Genomic DNA, 22,748 nt, shown 5'->3' with positions numbered 1-22,748 from the left:
GTACACATTTGTATGTTAGAATCCCATGCAAATCCTTTCTCAAATTAAGGGTTTCAAGAAAAGGGATGAGGGCTTTTACCTAGATGATAAACGAAAAGAATGGGTAGTCATTGCCATGCCCTAAACTCGAAAATTGGATTCACAAGAATCTCGATCGCCGAATCCAATGCCGACAGCTTCCGTAGTACCCCATTCTCAGCTCTCAGCGTCCATACGCCAGATTCCAATCCTGGGATCCTACAAGGAGAATTTTTTTTCAATGTACGTTTAACTCATAATAAACATAACCACAAGTTTACCCAAATCACAAAGGCAATATCATCATCACATATCCACTAATATAAACATTTAAATACAATGCTAAAAGGGAAATACATATGTCAAAATCAAAACTCCAGAAGTCAGCTACATGCTCCAAGCTCCACGCTGCTACAACCTAACATCACCTGCACGCATCTATCGTGCATAAGCTTATAGAAAGCTTAAAGGGTGGTGTAAGTGTGTGCACAAGGTAAGTGTCAAGTATTTAATACAATGCCATAATCATATAATATCGAAAATACTGGTAATCCATAAATCATACAATATCGGAGTAAGCAGAAATACTGTCAAGAGAGTAAGTAGGAATACTGACAAGTCCATGAGTCATACAATATTAGAATACGCAACACAGATCAACTATGCAAATAAGTCATAAAGAGCCAAATATCAGATGTCGAGGGTATAATGCAATATGTAAATCCTGTTAGGTCCGTCTAGGCCATATAAGCATAAAAAACATAACAACTCAAAATGACATATGTCTGAGGATGCAATATGCGATGCGAATGCAATGACCAAGCAGAAGTGTGAGGTCGGGATGATGGTACGTAATATCGTAGACTGCAGGGTGAATCACAAGGGACTTTTATCCAAACTAGTCCCATTCCTAAATGTGGATAGTCAGACTTAATGTAGTAAACTCCTGATCTCAGGTTAGTCACGCGCCCAACCGAAATCCTGGTCGTGCGAAGGTACACGTAACAAACAGTTGCGCACCACCAACCCAAGTGGATAGTGAATGAATGAATGAATGGGTATGCAATTTCTGCTCGATAAATCCACATATCAGTACGGTTCCTCTCTAGGATCATCACCGGGGTCTATTACACTCTATGCCAGCTCGCTGCCCCTATTCAAGCGCACAACTGGGTAAGTGGAAGAGACCTCACTATCCGCCTGCCAATATCGGACCCGGTTCATCGATAGCAAACCCATTCCTCAAGCTGGTCAAACTCAACCTAGACATTGCCCCCTCACTTATGCGGGTAAGGTCACACCCCCTCCCAACTAATAACAACACAGTGGGAGACCCGGCCTACTGGTATACGGCCCTTATGCGCTCATATATATCCACTTGGTCTCGACGTTGGGGCATCCTCTCGTACCAAGAGGGTTTAAGCATTTTCACCCAGGGCCATCTATGGCAGCCTGATGCTAGAACAGATTTTCAGTATCCCATCTGGTCATCCACGATATACCTGTGGAGGCTACGGCCCTGATGTCGCTAGGGCGTACAGTAATCACAATGTAAGATGCATGAGTCATTCAATCCAGTCACTCATCCAACCTACGCATACCGCACGCTCATGTGGGGTAACTCCACCTATCAGGGAGTCTCATAAACAACCGGCACTATGGCATATGCAATGGTCAATCATATCTCATAACAAACATACAGATGATGTGTATGGGCATGTATCATGATACTATGCTGTCACATACTCATAATCGGTATCAATAACCGGCATCAACAATTGACTTCGACAATGTGGACCTTTAACCAACATTGGCCCCAAGGAATGGCTCACATAGAGCCAAACATATAATGGGTTCATGGCCTCACACAAAGGCCTAATATACAACACAATGGGCCTTACTCAAGGGCCACATATATACAACAGGTGGGCCCTACTCATGGGCCTCAAATACATGACATGTGAGCCCTACACGTGGGTCTCGAATACATCAAATATGTCATGCATCTTGGGCCTAATACATATCACAATGGGCCTTACCCATAGGCCATGAATACATCACAATGGGCCTTACCCATGGACCATGAATACATTACAGTAGGCCTCAACTACGGGTTGCATATACATCATATAGGTCTCGAAATCGAAATCGACACTCAGAATTAGCCTATACAATCGGCCTCAACAAATTGGAATCAGCCTCGATAATCGGATTCGGCCTATACAATCGGTATCGATGAGAATTGGCCTAACTAGGCCTAAGGGAAGGTCACAATGTGGTCGTTTAACCATCATTACCCATCAATGTGGACATTCAACCAACATTGCTCCCAAGCAGTGGTCCACATAGAGTCAAACATAAGGTGGGCCCAAATATCCAACAAGTGGGCCTCAAATAGTCATCATAGGTGGGCCTTACACATCACGGTGGGTCGATACATTGGGCCGCACCATTGGGCCTAATCTACACATCATAGTGGGCCGCATCATTGGGCCGCACCAATGGGCCTAATCTACACATCACGGTGGGTCGCATCATTGGGCCGCACCAATGGGGCTCATATACAATAAGTAGGCCGCATCAATGGGCCGCATTAATGGGCCTTATACACATCAAGTCGGGCCTTAATAAATGGGCTGGAAACATATCACAATGGGCCATGACATACGAGCCGAAAATACGTCACAATGGGCCTCGACCCATGGGCCTAAAATACATCCCAGTGGGCCTTACAAATGGGCCACAAACACATCATAATGGGCCACAACCATTGTTCACTCCCCAAGTATAGGGTTGTGATGTAGTAATAAACTCGGTAAGACCGAGGTCGAATCCACAGGGACTGATACTTGTACGTTATCTGAAACCAAGTAGAACTAGAACTAGACTAAGATGTGATCTAAACCAAATAGAATAATTGTGGAAGAATTATCTAAGACTTTAAGTAATTCAAAGGAAGGAAAACTAGGGATTCAGAGGATCCACTCGTAGAGATCAGGGAGATCTTTTTCCTGCATCAGGAATCATGGAAATCAAACTGAACTTACTTGATCTGGTTTTCAAGAGGTGAAAGGTATATGAATTAGAATGGATTCCATCACCAAACCATGCCCAGGAGACAAAGTAAACAATAGAATTAAACTAATTTCCAACCAATCAACAACGTATGAAGATCAGGAAGGTACTGTCATCCTACCATGCCCATGGGACAATGATGAACAATAGGGCTTCCTGACTTCATAAACATGAAAAGGAGAAAAGGAACATGCTCAAAGCTATCACAGACCCATTGTAATTTCAGTCACAATAGACCATTAAAAACTACAAACATTCCCTTAATAATTAAACCATAATCAAGTTCAATTCACGATTAAATAGTTAATCCAGCAATTAGAGTCTCCCATCTCACTACAAGCTTCACCTCCTAGCCCTAGCTAAGAGGTTTAGCTAGACATGGATGGCTAGCGCTCTTAAAAATAAAAACAAAATAAAACAAAAAAATATATCAGAAGAGAAAACGAACTCTCTATTGCCTTCTTCTCTCTCCCTTGCAATCGTCCAAACTAAGCCCAGATCGCAAGATCACGTGCAGCCACCTTGTTTGATGCTTCTGTTCACGTCAGATTTGGACCCCCCTCGTGCACCAGCAGCCGAAACTGCTCCTCTCTCACACGCTGCCTCCTTCAAAACCAAGCTCCCCTTCTTTTCCTCACGTCTTCTCCTTTTTTTCCTTCCTCCTCCCCGCGGTTAGCTAAGCTCCCTTCCTTTTTGTAGACATGTAGGGCGGTGGATGGGAGGTCCCTCAGCGTGAAGAGGCGGTGGAGCATGCGCACAGTCGCCTTAGAAACTCCTTTCGCAGCAGAAAAACATTGTAAACGAGCTGCATCAGGCCCCGCCTTCTCACACTGATGCTTCTTTTTTTATAAAACGAGAGCGTCCTTACGGACGATTCTTGCGTGTGAACAAGATAGATGGTCTGGATTGACCATCCGATCAACGATGGTGGCCCACCTGGATTGACCGCAGCTCGATTTGCGAAGCAGAGCATGCGATGCCTCGCGCTGTGAAAGTCAGTGGGCCCCTGTTAAGTGTCGGTTGAAAAATCCACTCCGTCTACTGAATGCACAACGGAAAAATAGGTGGGAATGGCTGGTTTCGAATCAAATTAGGTGTGGCCCACGGATAGTTTTGTTGCACCGTCTATCTTCCATTTTAACGGCTGAAATCATATCTCTGGTGTCTTTTGACATTCCTCCACCTAGGTGTGGGTCACACCTTCCCTCTGGACTTGGTGGACGGTTCAGATGAATGTTTTGGATGCTGAATGGGCCCCACAGCTAAAAAACGGATGAACGCTGTCCGTCCGTGCTCGTTCGTGCTCGAGAAGGAGACGGAGACGAGTCTCCGTGCTGACCGGGCGACTTTCGGTCCAGTGCACAGCAGGTGTACACCTGTTGTGTGCACGGGCCGTGTAAAATGGGCCCCACCGAGATGTTAATGAGAAATCCGTTCCGTCCATCAGTTTTGTCAGCTCATTTAAACGGTTGAGACCAAAACTGGAGAACATCCAGATATCAGGTGGGCCCCACTTAAGGATTTAAGGAGCTGATCTATCCGTTGGGCCACTTCCACAGCGATCCAATGGCTGATTTTTGATGTGTACGGTTTATTTATGGTCCTCAGGCCACGTATGAAGTTTCGAACTGATCAGATGGTGGGAACCCTATGATCTTGCATTATGGACACTTTTCAGGCCACTTGAGCTTTAATTCCTCGATTTTCTTGGATCCCTGGCGTGCAAATCTATTAATCTTAGTCTCCTGAGGTCCGTCCCATGCTTTAGTGTCATCAGATCGGTAAATCTATGCTTTTTAGTGTCCTTTTCCAGTCCAAGCTCATGAAGACGCCCTGCATCACAAATACAATTAAATTAGGCTATTAAACGGTGTCATGCTTGTAAATCCATGCAATAAATGGGTCTGATATGCAATATTTGACCCTCAACACAACCCCCAACCAGCATTTTGCTAGTCCCGAGCAAAGTATGCGAAAAATAAGTTGAGAATTACAGGAGAATTTCTATGAACTCGAGTGATTTTGGAAAACAATCTAGATATTCAGAATTCAACAATTCATGAATGTTGGGCTTTACTCTCTCCTAGACTCAAACACACGGCAAACTTCATTCAAAGTATTAGTCCCTTAATTAGAAATAATCCTAAACATTGAGTTCCACAGATGTAAAGTGTAATCCCAACTTTCAACATTAATATTCAATTCTTTATTTCAGGATATCGTTGGTAATTAACAAGAGAATTCATAATAACCAAAGCTTGCCTCAAAGATCATCTTTTCATTCCTTCAGTTTTTTTTTTTTTTTTTTTTTTTAAATTTTTATTTTATTTTTTACTGAGAAAATCAAGAAGGGGAATGAAGTCCACACTTATAGGGAGCAAACCTATAGTGAAGATTCTTTGCTTAACCTTCTTCCTTTTAATTGATCTTGACGGGCAATTGTTCAAGTTGGTTCCTTCTATGCTTACTGATCCTCAAATTAACCCTTCAGTTTCAAACTGAAATCTTGATGTGTAAGCGAGATGTGACATGTGAAATCATGACTCAATCAATGTTTACAACTTCTAATCATGGATTAATAATTAAACTTAACTGTGAAATCTAACGAGCAACTGAATCCCAGAGCAGTAAATCACCAACATTCCATATCCTGTGATTCTAAATCAAAGATGGTTGTCAAATCACTTTGAATTCACCAGAAAGTCCAGAAAAATTTTAAAAATTTTCACAATTTTTTTTTTTTGCTCAAGAAAATACTGATTAGGTAAACTAATCTCCCACCCCCAACCTAAAAGCTACATTGTCCTCAATGTAAAAGATATGAGTATGGAATGCGCATAGAACAACAAAAGTAAAGAAAAAGTGAAGGGAAGATAGTACCTGGATGATGAATCATGAGAGACTTTCAAAGATATCGCAGCATGGAATCCAGTCAGCACGAGAGAGAAAATAACACAAAACTAACAAAAATAAAATCCTACCTATACCACTTTCGCAGGTGCTCTCGATTGCATTTAGCGTATGCAACAAGCCTTTAAACCCCTAGGTTACCCCTAGTGGACGAGTTGTAGTCTCGTGAGGGTTTGCAGTAATGTTACCCACAAACATTGAACTAATGAATGAGAAAAGTGAAATGGAATGAAAATTTGGGTTGCGTCCTAGGAGCGCTAAGTTTAACGTCTTCAACTAGACAAGAATGGACCATGAATTAATCAATCTTGATAACCTGGGTCCGCCAAATAGATCAATCCCTGGTAAACAGGATCAGTCAAAGGCATGGACATGTCCTCTGAATCAAATTTCTCGACAAATGGTTTCAATCGATGGCCATTGACTTTAAATTCCTTGCCATTGTCGGGATCTCTTATCTCAACGGCCCCATGAGGAAAAACAGTAACAACAATGTAAGGGCCGGTCCAACGAGATCGAAGCTTACCCGGGAAGAGATGTAATCGAGAATTGTACAAAAGGACCTTCTGACCGGGCGTGAATGATTTTCACAAAATATTTTGGTCATGAAATGCTTTCATCTTGTCCTTGTAAATTCTCGAATTATCGTATGCATCATTCCGGATTTCTTCAAGTTCATTCAATTGAAGTTTGCGTAGCGAGCCAGCGTTGTCCAGATTGAAATTAAGATTTTTGATCGCCCAGTACGCTTTATGTTCCAACTCCACAGGCAAGTGACAAGCTTTCCCATAGACAAGTCTAAAGGGAGACATTCCAATAGGAGTTTTAAATGCAGTACGGTATGCCCATAAGGCATCGGTCAGTCGGATTGACCAATCCTTACGATCAGGGTTAACCGTTTTCTCCAAAATGTGTTTAATCTCCCTATTGGAAATCTCAGCTTGTCCACTTGTCTGCGGATGGTATGGGGTGCTTACCTTATGAGAGATACCGTATTTCTTCATTAAGCTCTCGAATGGTCTATTACAAAAGTGTGAGCCCCCATCACTAATGATGGCTCGAGGCGTTCTGAATCGAGAAAGGATGTTCTCTTTCAGGAATTTAATGACCGTGCGATGGTCATTCTTTCGACACGGAATCGCTTCAACCCATTTAGTGACATAATCCACGGCGAGCAAAATATACAGATTTCCAAACGATTGGGGGAATGGTCCCATGAAATCGATGCCCCAGCAATCAAATGCTTCAATGATAAGGATGGGATTCAAAGGCATCATATTTCGATGGGACAATGCTCCCAATTTCTGACAACGCTCACAAGCTTTGCAAAACTCATGAGTGTCCCTGAACATAGTGGGCCAGTAAAAGCCACACTGCAGAATCTTGGCCGTGGTCTTTTTAGCAGAAAAGTGACCACCACAGGCCTCTGAGTGACAGAAGGAGATGACACTCTGATGCTTATCGTCTGGTACACATCTCCTTAGAATTTAGTCTGGGCAATATTTAAATAAATATGGATCGTCCCAAAAAAAGTTGCACACCTTGGTAAAGAATTTCTTCTTATCTTGCGCAGTCCAATGTGTTAGTATAGAACCTGTGATAAGAAAATTAGCAATATTAGCGAACCAAGGTGAATGGGAGACTCTAAACAATTGTTCCTCAGGGAACATGTCATTGATATGGGTTGTCTCAAGGGAATCGAGGTATTAAGGCGAGAAAGGTGATCAGCCACTACGTTCTCTACTCCCTTTTTATCTTTTAATTCCAAATTAAATTCTTAAAGTAGGAGGATCCATCTTATCAGGTGGGTCTTAGCATCATTCTTAGAAAGAAGATACTTGAGCGTCATATGATCTGTGTAAATAACAATCTTGGATCCAATCAAGTAGGACCTAAATTTGTCCAAAGCGAACATTACGGCTAAGAGTTCATTTTCCGTAGTAGAGTAGTTCACTTGGGAAGGATTTAGAGTTCTACTTGTGTACTGAATAACATAGGGCTTCTTGTCTTTTCTTTGGCCTAAAATCGCCCCAAGAACATATTTAGACGCGTCGTACATAAAATCAAAAGGAAGGCTCTAGTCGGGTGGCTACATGATAGGTGTAGTGGTTAACATGCCCTTAATCTTAGTAAAAGCTTCCTGGAATTGCTCAGTCCACTCGTATGATGCATCCTTTTGAAGTAGATTACATAGAGGACGAGAGAGTTGACTAAAGTCCTTTATGAATCTCCTGTAAAACCCGATGTGTCCTAAGAAGGATCGCATGTCTCATATATTCTTGGGTGGAGGTAGGTTAGAGATAAGATCAATTTTAGCCTTATCTACCTCAATTCTCTTGGATGAGATGATATATCCAAGTACAATTCCCTTCTGAACCATGAAATGACACTTCTCCCAATTGAGTACCAAGTTCTTCTCTTCACATCTTTTCAACAGCACACATTTAAGACTTTCCAAGCACTTCGAAAGATGGACCATAAACAGAGAAAGTCGCCCATGAAGACCTCTAGATATTGCCCTACCATATCGAAAAGATACTAAGCATACATCGATGATGGGGGCATTACATAGTCCGAAGGGCATCCTTCGATAAGGCAAAGGTGTCGTAGGGACATGTAAATGTGGTCTTTTCCTGGTCTTCGAGGGCTATCTCTATCTGGTTGTAACCCGAATACCCGTCAAGGAAACGTAATAGGAATGACCACTAACCTTTCCAGGATCCGATCAATGAATGGTAAAGGAAAGTGGTCTTTCCTCGTGAGGGTATCAACTTTCCGTAGTCAATGCACATTCTCCAACCAGTGGTGACTCTAGTTGGCACGAGTTCATTATTAGCATTGGCTACGATGGTGATTCCGGACTTCTTAGGAACCACTTGAGTTAGACTCACCCATTGACTATCAGATATAGGGTATATAATACCCACATCCAATAGTTTAAGAACTTCGGCCTTAACCACTTCCTTCATGTTTGGATTTAGTCTACGTTGTGGTTGCCGGGCGGTTTTTGCATTATCCTCAAGATATATGCGGTGAGTACAAATCGAGGGATCGATTCCCTTGAGGTCCGCTATCATCCATCCCAGGGCTCCTTTATGCTCAATGAGAGTAGATATAAGCATACTCTCCTGTTCTTTCTCCAGGTGGGCAGAGATCACCACCGGGTATGTCTCATCTTGACCTAAATAGGCATATTTTAAATCAGAGGGCAAAGGTTTTAGGTCAAGCTTCGGCGGCTTGAGGTTAGACGGTAGAGGCACTACATCGGTTTGTGGTAATTCTTCAAATTGAGGCCTCCACCGGTTAACTTCAAGTACCGGTGCAGTATCAAGCAAGGCGCACGTCTCCCTAATTATGTCATCATCAAAATCATGGGAGTGGGCCAGGCATGTCTTTAGATAGTCGGAGGATAAGGTTAGAGGTGTCGTATCTTCCACGAAAGAGTCAATCATATTAATGTCGTGGAAATCGTCATCATCCTCTGAGTTGCTGCCGTTATTGAAAAAAATGTTTGACTCCAATGTCAAATTTCTAAAAGACAGTCATGATACCATTCCTGCAATTGATAATTGTATTTGATGTGGCAAGGAATGGGCGACCAAGAATGATGGGAATCTGAGTGCTCATGTTATTGATGGGTTTGGTGTCCAGGATGATAAAGTCTACAGGGTAGTAAAATCTATCGACCTGGACTAACACATCTTCAATTATCCCTCTTGGTACACGAACAGAGCGATCAGCAAGTTGTAGTGTGGTTAGGGTGGGTTTTAATTCACCAAAACCTAACTGTTTGTATACCGAGTAGGGAATCAGATTGATACTCGCTCCTAAGTCAAGAAGTGCGTGATCAATTCGATGGTTCTCGATTACACATGATATGGTTGGGCTACCGAGATCCTTGAATTTCTGCAGCACGTCTTGCTTCAGGATGGCACTCACTTTCTCAGTCAAGAAGATTTTCTTTTGAATAATTTTCCGTCGTTTGGTCGTGCGTAAGTCTTTTAGGAATTTGGCATATGAAGGTATCTGTTTAACGACATCAAGTAGAGGAATGTTGACTTTCACTTGTTTCAACACCTCTAGGATATCCCGAGAGTTAGAGAGAGGTTTTGGTGCAATCAACTGTTGGGAAAATGGAGCAATGGCTTCTCTAGAAGTTCCGGTTCTACTTTTTGTGGGGCATCACTGGATCCATCATTGTTGTCCTCTTCTGGTTCTTGAGGCTTTTTGGGCCTAACCGGAAGAGTTTTATCAATGATCTTCCCACTCCTAAGAGTGGTGATGGATTTAGCATGCCCCATCTGATTTGAAGAGCTGGGATCATTATTCTCGTACTGCGGTTTAGGATTGGGGATAGGTTGTGCAGGGAGCATCCCCTTTTCTATAACCGTCATACGAGAATCTATTTTTTGCATAAAATCTGTGATTCCCCGCATTGCCTGAGCCAGCTCTTGTATGGGATTTTGAACCGGTTCCTCTTGAGGTTTCACTTGATTTGGATTTTGATTGAAGAAACCTGGAGGAGTCGCCGTTTGTCCATTTCTCCAACTGAAGTTTGGATGATTTTTCCAGCCAGGATTGTATGTGTTAGAGTTAGGTCCAGTAAAAGGTCTTTGATAATTATTTACGGCATTGGCTTGTTCATTCAACACTCCTCGAAAGGCAGGTATTGTAGGACAGTTTTCAGTTGTGTGAATGTTGCAATCACAGATGCCGCAAACAATTTCATTGACCTTATCCTTCTTTCCTTCCATGGCCTCAACTTTCCTTATGAGCGTAGTCACTTTACACTTGAGATCATCCTCTTCTTTCAAGAGATATAATCCACCTTTTTCCTTTAATTGAGTTGGCCTAGACGTGGTGTTCGACTTTGGGTAATAGTCCCAAGATTGTGTTTTTCAAAACTATCGAGGTAGTCCCATACCTCGTCGATATCTTTATTAATGAACTCTCCATTACACATTGTCTCGACCATTTGGCGCATGGAAGATGTCAGTCCATCATAGAAAAAATTTGTAATGCGCCACGTTTCAAATCCGTGTTGTGGGCATGAACTGACCAAATCTTTGAACCTTTCCCAACATTGAAAGAATGTTTCATCTTCCTTTTGGGCAAAGTTCATGATCGCTTTTCTGAGGGTAATCGTTTTATGATGTGGGAAGAATTTTTTTATGAATTCCCTCTGCATGTCGTTCCATGTGCCAATGGATCTAGGACGCAGTGAATGTAACCACGTCTTAGCTTTCTCTTTTAAGGAAAAAGGAAAGAGTTTCAGCCTAATTGTATCCTCAGATACATTAGGAAAACATAATGTAGCTATAATCTCATCGAACTCTTTCAAATGTAAATATGGACTCTCTGATTCAAGTCCATGGAATTTGGGAAGGAGTTGGATAACTCCTGGCTTGATGTCCATTTGTCCTGTATTTTCAGGAAAAATCATGCATGAGGGCGTACTCACTCCCGCCGGTTGTAAAAAATCTCGTCAAGTACGAGGCGTGGGTGCCTGTTGCACCTCATTTTCATCCTGGGTATCCTCCACCCTGGGTGGAAGTAGAGGAGGTTGGTCTTCAGCCATAACCTCAGTTAACTCAGGGGATTTCGAGCGGTGTCTAATCCTGCGATGGATAGTCAACCCCTCAACTAATCCTCCTTCAGTCAAGAGACGTCGAGTGTTGTCACGGGCCCACTTGGGCATGAAACACTCGCAGCCCTCAATCAAATTCAAAGTCTAATCCTAAGAAAGGAAAAGAAAATCTAAAAAGAAAAAGAGAGTTGGAAAGAAATTACCAAATTGGAGTCCTAAGTTAAGGGCCTGCAAAATAAAAATAAAATAAGTTAGATTCTAAAAGAAAGTGGAAACTTCTAAAATAAACTAGGAAAGTCTTATACTAGAAAGTAAATTACTAAAAGAGAGTTGAAAAATAGAAAGTAGGGAAAGAGCTTACCAAATTAGAGATTTCTAACTTAAAGGCCTACAAAATAGGAAGGTTAGTTTTTAAATAAAAATTCTAAAAATAAATGAGGAAACAAATTAGATTTTAAAAGAGTTAAAAATAGAAAGTGAAAAACAAAAGAGAAAAGTTTCGAAAATTAGAGGATTTTTCTAGAAAGGGAAATAACTACCCTAGTTTCTAAAATAAACTGCTTCCTAAAAATAGAAAAAAGAAGACTAGAATTAAAATTTCAAAATTTAAACCCTAATTCTAAAAGGTAGAAAGAGAGAGAGATTAGGAAGGAATTACCAATTTAGAACTTATGTCAGGATCCTACAAAACAGGAAAACAGGTTAAGTTCTAAAAATAGAATAAAATAAAAACCTTTAACCTAAAGTTAGTAAAATCTTAATCTTAACCAAATTCTAAAACTAATTAATTTCAAAAAACGTAACCGTCAATCCCTGGCAACGGCGCCAAAAACTTATTCACTCCCCAAGTATAGGGTTGTGATGTAGTAATAAACTCGGTGAGACCGAGGTCGAATCCACAGGGACTGATACTTGTACGTTATCTGAAACCAAGTAAAACTAGAACTAGACTAAGATGTGATCTAAACCAAATAGAATAATTGTGGAAGAATTATCTAAGACTTTAAGTAATTCAAAGGAAGGAAAACTAGGGATTCAGAGGATCCACTCGTAGAGATCAGGGAGATCTTTTTCCTGCATCAGGAATCATGGAAATCAAACTGAACTTACTTGATCTGGTTTTCAAGAGATGAAAGGTATATGAATTAGAATGGATTCCATCACCAAACCATGCCCAGGAGACAAAGTAAACAATAGAATTAAACTAATTACCAACCAATCAACAATGTATGAAGATCAGGAAGGATTCCGCCATCCGACCATGCCCATGGGACAATGATGAACAATAGGGCTTCCTGACTTCATAAACATGAAAAGGAAAAAAGGAACATGCTCAAAGCTATCACAGACCCATTGTAATTTCAGTCACAATAGACCATTAAAAACTACAAACATTCCCTTAATAATTAAACCATAATCAAGTTCAATTCACGATTAAATAGTTAACCCAGCAATTAGAGTCTCCCATCTCACTACAAGCTTCACCTCTTAGCCCTAGCTAAGAGGTTTAGCTAGACATGGATGGCTAGCGCTCTTAAAAATAAAAACAAAATAAAACAAAAAAATATATCAGAAGAGAAAACGAACTCTCTATTGCCTTCTTCTCTCTCCCTTGCAATCGTCCAAACTAAGCCCAGCTCGCAAGATCACGTGCAGCCACCTTGTTTGATGCTTCTGTTCACGTCAGATTTGGACCCCCCTCGTGCAGCAGCAGCCGAAACTGCTCCTCTCTCACACGCTGCCTCCTTCAAAACCGAGCTCCCCTTCTTTTCCTCACGTCTTCTCCTTTTCTTTCTTCTGGCTCTAAGCTCCCTTCCTTTTTGTAGACATGTAGGGCGGTGGATGGGAGGTCCCTCAGCGTGAAGAGGCGGTGGAGCATGCGCACAGTCGCCTCAGAAACTCCTTCCGCAGCAGAAAAACGTTGTAACCGAGCTGCATCAGGCCCCGCCTTCTCACACTGATGCTTCTTTTTTTTTTGTAAAACGAGAGCGTCCTTACGGACGATTCTTGTGTGTGAACAAGATAGATGGTCTGGATTGACCATCCGATCAACGATGGTGGCCCACCTAGATTGACCGCAGCTCGATTTGCGAAGCAGAGCATGCGATGCCTTGCGCTGTGAAAGTCAGTGGGCCCCTGTTAAGTGTCGGTTGAAAAATCCACTCCGTCTACTGAATGCACAACGGAAAAATAGGTGGGAATGGCTGGTTTCGAATCAAATTAGGTGTGGCCCACGGATAGTTTCGTTGCACCGTCTATCTTCCATTTTAACGGCTGAAATCATATCTCTGGTGTCTTTTGACATTCCTCCACCTAGGTGTGGGTCACACCTTCCCTCTAGACTTGGTGGACGGTTCAGATGAATGTTTTGGATGCTGAATGGGCCCCACTGCTAAAAAAATGGACGAACGCTGTCCGTCCGTGCTCGTTCGTGCTCGAGAAGGAGATGGAGACGAGTCTCCGTGCTGACCGGGCGACTTTCGGTCCAGTGCACAGCAGGTGTACACCTGTTGTGTGCACGGGCCGTGTAAAATGGGCCCCACCGAGATGTTAATGAGAAATCCGTTCCGTCCATTAGTTTTGTCAGCTCATTTAAACGGTTGAGACCAAAACTGGAGAACATCCAGATATCAGGTGGGCCCCACTTAAGGATTTAAGGAGCTGATCTATCCGTTGGGCCACTTCCACAGCGATCCAATGGGTGATTTTTTATGTGTAGTCCTCCGGCCACGTATGAAGTTTCGAATCGAATGGAGGGACCCTTGTGATCTTGCATTATGGACACTTTTCAGGCCACTTGAGCTTTAATTCCTCGATTTTCTTGGATCCCTGGCGTGCAAATCTATTAATCTTGGTCTCCTGAGGTCCGTCCCATGCTTTAGTGTCATCAGATCGGTAAATCCATGCTTTTTAGTGTCCTTTTCCAGTCCAAGCTCATGAAGACGCCCTGCATCACAAATACAATTAAATTAGGCTATTAAACGGTGTCATGCTTGTAAATCCATGCAATAAATGGGTCTGATATTCAATATTTGACCCTCAACAACCATGGGCCTCCAACATATCATAACAGGCCACAACCATGGGCCTCAAACATATCATAACGGCCATAACCATGGGCCTCAATATACATCGCAATGGGCCGCAACCCATGGGCCTCACATACATCATATGGGCCGCAATACACGGGCCTCAGATACATCCCAATGGGCCCCAACACCTAGGGTGGGTGTACATCATATTGGGCATCGAACATGGGCCATATATACACCACATTGGGCCGCACATATGGGCCTCATATATATCAAATGGGCCGTATTACATGGGCTATACACATCACATTGGGCCTTGCATATGGGCTGAAAATATATCACCATGGGCCTTATCACATGGACCTAACATACACAACAGATGGCCCTGCACATGGCCCTCAATTATATATCAATGGGCCCTCATTACATCAAGTGGGCCTCATCTCATGGGCCCGATTATATCATATTGGGTGGGCCCTACACGGCCAATAGGTGGGCCTGCACATTCCAAATGGGCCCACCAAATGAACAGCATGGATGCACAACACATATATCGTGGTGTCCCACGAGGCTGAGTACGGCGCAGATGAAACAGATAAACGGCATGGCTAAAATACATGTATGAAGGTGGGCCATACGTCCATCAAATTGGATAGTCGGTGGGGATATACCCATACATCATGGTCCACCATGCATGGATGGTGTAGATAATACACATACATCATTGCGGGACCCATAGATCTTGCTGACGTGGTGAAGCAGCTATGCTGCACATGGGTCCCAGATGAACAGTGTGTATAAACACACACAGCAAAGGTGGGTCCCACCGTTAATGGGCAGTGTGGATCATATACATGCAGCAAAGGTGGGCCCCACATGGGCGGTCCTGATGAAACCCATACATCGTAGTGGGGTCCACACATCCCATGATCTAAGAATGGACGGACAAAGGATAAAATACATCACGGTTGGCCCTTACTGGCCGTCCATTCAAATGGACGATGTAGATATAGAATACATATAGCAATGTGGGTCTCAACCCACACGTACAGTACGTGTGGGTGGGCCCCACTCACATGCCATGGATGGAAGGCATGAAATATACAATGCATATATTGAAGTGGGTCCACGTCCACGTCCAGGTGAATGGACGGTTAGGATATAATATATGCATCATCGTTGGGTCCCACCATCCAGATTGACGGTGAGGATGAGACACATGCGTCACGTGGGTCCACATCCAGATGCTAGACGTGAGGATGGTATCCATATGTTAGGGTGGGTCCCACGTCTTCTAGACGTTGATGATACAACACTTACATCATAGTTGTCCCATGATCTGGACAGTCTAGATGACCCTCGTCCATAAGGTGTGATCCACATGCCAGGTGAGTCCACGTGCTGGACAGTACCCATAGCACAGTAGATCCCTGCAGATTTATGGATGGACAATGCAAATAAACCACATGCACCATGTGGGTCAGCACCGTCCCAATCTGCATAACGGTGCAGATCCAGGCATACAACAGGTTGCCCGTCCACCAACATGCACAGATGGACAGTTTGGATATGACCCATACCTCATGGTGGGGTCCACACATGTGGCCCACCAGAAAAAGACGGATGGTTTGGGTCACTGAACTTGCTGATGTCTGTTCCCAGCTAATGGATGGACGGTTGGGATGGACACACCATCTAGATGGCGGACGGCCTGGATATACAATATATGCAAGGTGGGCCCTACGTCTTGAGGTGGATGGATGGCATAAATATAGAATACATGCATCAAGGGGCCCAGCGGTGTGGATGTAAAATGCATCCAGGTGGGTCCCACCCACACGTGTGGCATGGACGGACGGACGGACAACATAACTCATACCTCATGAAAGACCCACAGAACTCGTTGATGTTAATACAGTAGCTATAAAGCTGTTGTACACGTTACACCAGCCAATCCACTTCATATAAGTGGGTCCCATGTGAGGCCCACCATGACGTTTATTCTCCATCCAATCCGATCATAAAGTTACAAATATCTGAATTAAGGGGAAAGAACAATTTTCATATAGATCCAAAACTTCTGTGACCCACAATATTTCAATGGTAGATGTTCAACCCCCTGCTCCTTTTGGTGTGGACCGCCTGAGTTCCGTGATCAGTTGAATTTTTTTGAAGGGTCCAGTTTCTCAAAGGGAACTCACCTAATACACGGCGTGGATGTTCAACATATATCATGGTGGGGACTGTAGTGGGACCCACAGCCCTAGCCGTCCGTCCACAGAGGCACAGGAGCGTCGCAGGACGCTGTGCTGCATCCTCTGGTTTACTACTATTTATTTTTTTTGAAAAAAAATGTATTTTAGGGTTTTTCGCATGTGGGACCCGCATCAGGTGAATCCACTCCATCCATTACATTCCATGACTCGAGACAGTCCGAACGAGCCTAATATTTGGGATATTTTTGGTGTATAGAAACATCAGGGTAAATTTTAACGGTAGAAAATACTGTTTTCTATGGTATGGCCCGCCAGAAAATCGGATTCACTTCATTTTATGGCTTAACGCCTAAAATAATCTGGGGAATATAATGGACGGATTGGATTAAATTAATGCATCAAAGTGGGGCCCGTATAAGTGGCCCACCCAAAAATCTAAAAACCAACTAACATTATATATATATTGTTTAGCTTGTTAGTACACACCCATGTCAGTACACGCACTCCATGTTAGCCAGCTTCATATCCAGTGTCCAAGATTACTGGATGGCATGGATAAACACAGCATCATGGTGGGTCTCATACGTACGTGGCCCACGTTTTATCAAGGTGAGTCCCACATGAACGTGGCCCACCTAATGGGTCTGATATTTGTGTGTTCTCATCATCCATAAGGTAGGGTCCACATGACTTGGACGGTTTAGATAAGACATACATCAAGGTGGGGCCCATCCAAGTGGGCCACACATAATACAAAAATAAAAAGAGAGAGAGAGAAGCACCCACCTCTAGATCTTGAACTCCTCCTTCCTCCAATAGGTTCTAGAGCTCCAAGGAGGGTGATTTAACGGTCGAGATGGGGTTTGATGGGGCGGATTAGTAGGGAGAATGGGTGGGAGATGGCTGGATTTTGGGTTGCTCGGACATCCCAAGCTTGCTACAATGGAGGAAAAAAATAAAGAAGAAAGAGGGAGGGAGAGAGAGATAAGAGAGAGAGAGAGAAAAAAGTTATTGTTTGCCATAATGATGTAAGGCCATCATAAATGCTTAGGTAAGGGGAGGTGTTGACTTTTGAAAAACTGAGACGAAATGATTACATACAACATGACCCCATGATGGCTTAGAAAATTGTACCATTACAATAGGTGGGTCCCGCAAAGTGCAATTTATAGCCATTATAATGCGCAGGCCACAGCTTCTGATCTAAGCATCACATTGACGCACGAGACGCGGTATTGGAATTGCGTCGACAATGCGGTCATGACGGTACAAGTTTCGAGTCGAACCGACTCAGATATACTGGACACGACTGAAGATCGCGTGTAAATACCGATAACAGATCGTGGGTCACCGGAATTCGATCGGAAGGACCACGGAAGCCTATGAAACGATACAGGCAAGGATACGGGTCTTATAGTTCTCACCACCTAATAAAAAAATTTCATCATCGAAATTTACTATCACGCAGGACAAAGCGAGGGAAGAGGAAGTATTGACATAAACATATACAAGGCATAATTAATCCATAAACAAATGGAGATAGCGTCCTCTAATCTCAGCCTTGCGCTCCCAAGACGTCTCCTTAATAGAATGGTGAATATACTAATCCTCGAATCTCGGATCATAAACGATCGAAACAGAAATATTATGCAGCTTCATAATCTCAACGGTAAGGAGTTATATCAGAAAATATCTAAGTTATTCGAATTCAGGAATCTAGCCATTCTAAGTTCTCAACAGTCATAGAATGAAGGGTGGTTATTAGTAGACATGAAATGTTATCTCCATGTATTCCCAAGTTATGCTCTAATACCAACTTCTGTCACGCCCCAAACCTGAAAATCGAATTCACAGGAATCCCGATCGCCGAATCGGGTGTCGACAGTCTCCATAGTACCCCATTCTCGGCTCCCAGCGTCCATACGCCAAATTTCAATCCTGTGATCCTACAAGGAGGATTATTTTTTTCAATGTATGTTTAACTCATAATAAGCATAACCACAAGTTTACCCAAATCACAAAGGCAAGATCATCATCACATATCCACTAATATAAACATTTGAATACAATGCTGAAAGGGAAATACATATGTCAAAATCAAACCTCCAGAAGTCAACTACATGCTCCAAGCTCCACGCTGCTGCAACCTAACATCACCTGCACGCATCTATCGTGTATAAGATTATAGAAAGCTTAGAGGGTGGTGTAAGTGTGTGAATAAGGTAAGTGCCAAGTATTCAATACAATACCATAATCATACAATACCGAAAATACTGGTAATCTATAAATCATATAATATCGAAGTAAGCAGAAATACTGACAAGATTATGAGTTATCAGAGTAAGCAGGAATACTGACAAGTCCATGGGTCATACAATATCAGAATACGCAACACAGATCAGCTAGGCAAATAAGTCATAAAGAGCTAAATATCAGATCTCGAGGGTATAATGCAATATGTAAATCCTATTAGGTCCATCTAGGCCATATAAGTATAAAAAACATAACTACCCAAAATGACATGTCTGCGGATGCAATTTGCGATACGAATACAATGACCAAGCAGAAGTGTGAGGTCGGGATGATAGTACATAGTATCGCAGACTATGGGGTCTATCATAAGGGATTTCTATCCAAACTAGTCACATACCTAAATTTAGATAGTCAGACTCAATGTGGTAAACTCCTGATCTTAGGTTAGTCGCGCGCCCAATCGAAATCCTGGCCATACGAAGGTACACGTAACAAATAATTGCACACCACCAGCCCGAGTGGATAGTGAATGAATGAATGAATGAATGGGTTTGCAATTCCTGCTCAATAAATCCACATATCAGTACGGTTCCTCTCTGGGATCATCACCGGGGTCTATTACACTCTACGCCAGTTTGTCGCCCCTACCTAAGCGCACAAGTGGGTAAGTGGAAGAGACCTCACTATCCACCAGCTAATATCGAGCCCGGCTCATCGATAGCAGACCCATTCCTCAAGCTGGTCAAACTCAACTTAGACATTGCTCCTTCACTCAGGCAGGTAAAGTCACACCCCCTCCCAACTGACTACGACACAGTGAGAGACGCGGCCTACTGGTATACGACCCTCATGCGCTCATATATATCCACTCGTTCTCGATGTTGGGGCATCCTCTGGTACCAAGAGGGTTTAGGGATTTTCACCTAGGGCCATCTATGGTAGCCCGATGCTAGAACAGATTTTTGGTGTCCCATCTGGCCATCCACGATATGCCTATGGAGGCTACGGCCCTGATGTCGCTAGGGCGTACAATAATCACAATACAAGATGCATCAGTCATACAATCCAGTCACGCATCCAACCTGCGTATAACGCGCGCTCATGTGGGGTAACTCTGCCTATCAGGGAGTCCCATAAACAATCGACACTATGGCATATGAAATGGTCAATCATATCTCATAACAAACATGTAATTGATGCGTATGGGCATGTATCATGATACTATGCTATCACATACTCATAATCAGTATCAATAACTGGCATAAGCAATTGGCTTCGTCAATGTGGACCTTTAACCAACATTGCCCCCAAGGAATGACCCACATAGAGCCAAACATATAATGGGCCTATGACCTCACACAAAGGCCTAATATACAACACAATGGGCCTTACTCAAGGGCCACAAATATACAACAGGTGGGCCCTACTCATGGGCCTCAAATACATGACATGTGGGCCCTACACATGGGTCTCGAATACATCAAATGGTTCATGCATCTTAGGCCTAATACATAAGGGTGGTATATTCTACTCTTTATGATGGGGCTAATATAGAAAGACAGTTGTGGTAGGCTTTGATCTTATACATCAATCCTCTGCCTGACCAGGGTAGAAAGATCATTGTATCCCTTTCTATTCCTGGTAGATCCTGGTCTTCTGCTCGGTCAAAGTAGTGAGTCCATTGGTAGTCACCCAGGATTGAGAATTGGGTCAAGCCGCGAATGCTTCGCTGGTGTATACTTCCGTAATTCCATAGTTCGATCAATCTAAATGTTTAGCCATTATTGGAAAGTTTAAATCTCCTATTTATAAGGTTGTCCTTTAGGTCTTGGTTTACGAAAGTCCTCGTTTTAATTTTTATATCCAAATTGGGGGTTAATAAATCTCTCGATATACCTATGGTCAAAGATCATCCTAAAAAGTTTCTAAATGCATAAAATTTTATATGAATTACCATTTCAATCTTAGGGCTAGTGGCTTATGAGCAAACTATGCTTCAGTTTCATAAATTTCAAGGATGAAGGAATTGTCGAAAGCTTTAAGGTATTCTGGTAGTTTGAAGTGCTAATAACATTAATAAGGACGTAGTAAGGCAATCATACATACAAACATTCACAAGGCGACAAGAAAATTTCAAGGCAATCCATACATTCATATTGGATTCAGAATGCCATTACTATGGCCAGGTACATCATACAACATGGATTACATAGTTTTCTAGACATTTCAAACATAAGGGAAAAAAAACAACCTAGTCAAGCAAACGTCCTAACTATCCTTCAACACAAGCAGGTAAACCTAATCGACTTAAAGCAAACTACTAATTATCGAAAGGGTTATGCTACTACTCTTCTGGGTCGGGCAAAGATGAGGGTACTTCTTCCCCTTTACTGCAGCAGATCAAGGCCTTTATGGCCCAGTACATCTTCTTGTTCCATTTCTCCTGGTTCGCTTGGTTTCTTGCTTGGTTTTCCTTGATCTCTGTTACATCTGACTTGAGCGCATCCAAGCACTCACGTATGTCTGGGATGGTAAGTGGCTCCTTGCCAACTTCTTCGTTCTTGTCAGCTCTTTCCGTATCTTCAGCTTCATCCTCATCCTCCTCACTTCCGGCGCTATCCTCTTCTTCTTTGACAAGATCCCCATATTGATCGATGTGGGCCTATCACTACTTGGGGCCTATTTTCATCTTGTTTAACACCTCATCACCCAACAGCTGTGTCGGCACAAGGTTCTCGTCTGATCCGCCCACACCATACTGTTGAGCCAACTGATAAGCCAAGCGACTGAACGGAAGGCATACACTTTTCCTCGTCGCTCTAGCGGCCCGCACAATCTGGTGAAGTACTACACTAGGGAGGCACACATCCACTCCCTGACCCATCTGATATAAAAACTCCACCATATAGCAGGAGCACTCGGAGGGATTCCTAAGCCTCGGGTACACATTATGGGTGCAATTGCGGTGAAGCACTCGGTACTCTGGGCTAAGGTTGGCCGAGCTCAGACTGACCTCTTGCTTCGCCCGCTTCCACTGGGCAACGTGTCCACACAAAAAGCGGGTCCGCTCCTTACGGGCTCGACTCGTATCCAAATCCTTCTCGTCGATCTGCACCTCCCTTAATGGCACTCCTAGAACGCCGGCAATGACCTCCACCCTAATTGGGAACCTCTTGCCTCCCACTACCAGATCAAAGCCCAGTGACTTAAATTGAGAGTTTCTAATCTGCACGTAGAAAGCCCTGGCTTGACCTTCATCTGCCTGGGAGTCTTCATAGAATATTGGACCCCATCCCTTATCCATGAGTCAGCCGAGTATGGCGATATCATCAAACAAATGCTCCTCCACGGAGGCTTCGAAGGCGACGCGGCGCACTAGGAAATTTCCCTTATCTTCAACAGATGGTCGGGACGCCTGAATTGCGAGAGCCCTTTGAGAGTTGTTTTTGCTCCTAGATCGGACTTCCGCAATTTTCTTCCCCTTTGGATCGGCCTTTTGCTTGCTTAGTCCCGGCTCAGCGGGAGCTGATCTTTTCTTCCCCATGAGTGATAGGATCACCGGGATGGATAAGATGGAGACCAAGGTTGCAAGAAATGCCATTACTCTTCAAAAAGGGAAATGGGTCTTTGGATTGGGATTGGAAATGGAGGTTGGGA

General features: G+C 43.2%; 1 long non-coding RNA gene and 1 other non-coding gene across 2 annotated transcripts; one reads left to right on the top strand and one right to left on the bottom strand.

The window, feature by feature from the left end:
- Positions 1-307: 307 nt before the first annotated feature.
- Positions 308-17,733, bottom strand: LOC131228004 (uncharacterized). The gene is made up of 2 exons (XR_009162682.1): positions 17,625-17,733; positions 308-446 (listed from the first exon to the last, which is right to left on the bottom strand). It is a non-coding gene; the product is annotated as an uncharacterized LOC131228004 (long non-coding RNA).
- On the top strand, positions 11,037-11,143 carry LOC131228295 (small nucleolar RNA R71). Its single transcript, XR_009162805.1, has one exon. It is a non-coding gene; the product is annotated as a small nucleolar RNA R71 (small nucleolar RNA).
- Positions 17,734-22,748: the final 5,015 nt, after the last annotated feature.

Source organism: Magnolia sinica, chromosome 15 (assembly GCF_029962835.1).
Source record: "Magnolia sinica isolate HGM2019 chromosome 15, MsV1, whole genome shotgun sequence".
Taxonomy (NCBI): domain Eukaryota; kingdom Viridiplantae; phylum Streptophyta; class Magnoliopsida; order Magnoliales; family Magnoliaceae; genus Magnolia; species Magnolia sinica.
This window is presented reverse-complemented; position numbering and strand designations above follow the sequence as displayed.